Genomic DNA, 2,506 nt, shown 5'->3' with positions numbered 1-2,506 from the left:
AATTTGGTGTTGGGTCATGTTCAGTCGCAAACAAGGATGCTATCCTGCATATGGCCCTTTGGGATTGTAATCTAACAGGATAAGAGACGTTTTTTCATTGCCTGTCAAGCCGCAGTTATATTTTCAGCAAAAAAATGTCCTGCTCGAGAAATGGTTGATGGGATCGCTTCAAGAACAGCATCTGTTAACACTGAACAACTTCAAGTATAGTAGCGAGTCAGGCCTCGACATGATCACAGCCAAGGTAGAACAGCACCAGCCACGGTAGTACAGCACTAGCCAAGGTAGAACAGCACTAGCCAAGCACACTGGTATGCATTCCTAGCAGAAAGGAAAAGCGTAATACAGACTGTATCAATAACAATTTCAAACAGATATCATGAAGTCAGTGACAAACTAGGCATTTTAGATCAGCTTTTCTCAACCTCTTAACCAGCCTACCATCTACCGACATTTCACCCAGCAGACCCTACCATATCGGCAAACTGTTTGATTCCCTTCAGTGAATTCATACATCCCACATACTACATGGTTGCAATTTACATGGTGAAATGCATATGCGTCCTTCAAAACAATGGCAATCCAACCGTAACAACAAATATTTTTGTGAAGTTTGCCAGTTTTGTAAATTTGAATGTCCGAAACAAAGACTGTATCTTTTTTTCTCACTCTCATGCTTCTGTCCACCAACCGCTTCTGTGTCCCCATCTCCTTTTCCGCTTCATGCCTTTGCCTCTTCTTGCTCTACTTCTCCCCACTATCTGCTCTGTTAACCAGGCCTCCTGGAGCACTTCCTCAACAGAGCGGAGCCTCCATGCACAGCACAGGGACAACCCCACCCCGATCGGAGAAATGGATTTGCAGAGAAAGAGGTGCAGAAACTGTCCACGTTATTCTGTCCTCTTAGTAGTAGTAGGAGTACCAATGCAAAGAGCGGCGCCATGGCCCACTCCCATTGGGACAGCCTCTCCTCCAATCAATGGACAGGGTGTGTACGCAAAGGCTCTCATCAAATCAATTCCTCAAATCAGGGGTGGGGTTGTATCTGTGGTGTGCTCCAAGGCTCCGCCCTGTTGAGGTAGTGCTCCAGGAGTCCTGGATAACACTGCAGATATCACAGAGAAGCAGACCAAGAAAGAAGCAAAGCTGAGCTGCAGAAAAGGAGGCGAGGACAAGGAAAAGGTTGATGAAGGAAGATGTTCTACCTGAAATATCATAAATGTAATTGAAGCAGTATAGCCGCCACCTTTTCCAATGTCCAAAGAGGGTCAGTTTAATGCAGGGTGAGGTAGAAGGTGTACCCAAGGGCCACATTTTTCATGCATTTATAAGCCTATTTCTCCTGTTACAGTGCTCGTTAATGTGACTGCTAGGACCGTAGAACACTGATATACACTTAAACCAGCCAGAAAGTATTCTGAGCACCTAAAAAGAGGCATCAATGGAGGAAAGACATATTTTTCTGGAAGAGGGACTGTCTGCCCTAAACAGAGTCACATGGGAAGCAAGTTCCATATTGTTTTATACATATTTATGTAAGAAAATAAGCCATGTTAGACAAACATAATTTACATGTAACTTATGCAGATGTTTGTGGTTGTAATTGTCACATTGAACATCAATTAATCTATGCGCCACTTTTGGCCCTAAAGAGGGACTAACCTATGGGAAGAGAGGCGCTTGGGATCTCTAGGGTTTTGATCTGGATTTAACTAACTCACAGTAGTGAGAAGTGACCTTGGTATCTACAAAGAGTGATTTCTCTCACGGGCTCTCCCACCGTCCGCACAAAGCGCCGCTGTCAGTTGGCCTCTAGAATAAGCGTTCAAGCAGCCACCGCCGCCAAATGGCGGGAAATGTGGGCCACGCAGGGGCGGGGCTTGCTAGGCTCTGTCGTGCCTGCTGAGCCCGGTCACGTGACGGCGACCGTCTTCGATTGTGTGGTGAGTGTAAGCAGGTGCGTAGTGTTCGGCGGCGCCGGAGCAGTTGATCGGGTGAGACGCGTGTGACAGCGCGAACATTCCTCTGTCATGTCGCTCGGTGGCATTTGCTATTAGTGAATAACCTCTAGTCCTTACCGGCTCGTAATAGGCCAAAACTATATGCGCGTTTTCAATGATTGGACGATCGCGGCTGTGTTTGTTACAGAAAACGGTGATTACAGCGATGAGTACACGTTCCCGCTGTAATACTCTCTGTGGCAGAAGTTAGCTGACGCGTCTATTCAATAAAGAGGGAGTTTGTTTGGAAGTGGAACTTCTTTCTCCATATTCGTTATGGAAGGACTGATGAGGCCCTCCATAACGCATCGGTAACCCAACGAGGAACGTTTTCACACATCTCTCGGTATCGTTGCTTTCTGCTGGGCCTACGCGATTAAAGCCCCCTCACAACCTAATACTATATGACGGAGTTAGGATTTCCCACCAGCCAGACGTTTCTGATAAATGTTGTTTTGTTGGCCAGCACTTTAAAAGTTAATCCAGTGTAGGCTGTCTGGTAAAAA

The sequence above is a fragment of the Sceloporus occidentalis genome, unplaced genomic scaffold (assembly GCF_023333645.1).
Source record: "Sceloporus occidentalis isolate IW3139 unplaced genomic scaffold, rSceOcc1.0.p SCAF_23, whole genome shotgun sequence".
Lineage (NCBI taxonomy): Eukaryota > Metazoa > Chordata > Lepidosauria > Squamata > Phrynosomatidae > Sceloporus > Sceloporus occidentalis.
Note: the sequence above shows the minus strand (reverse complement) of the source record.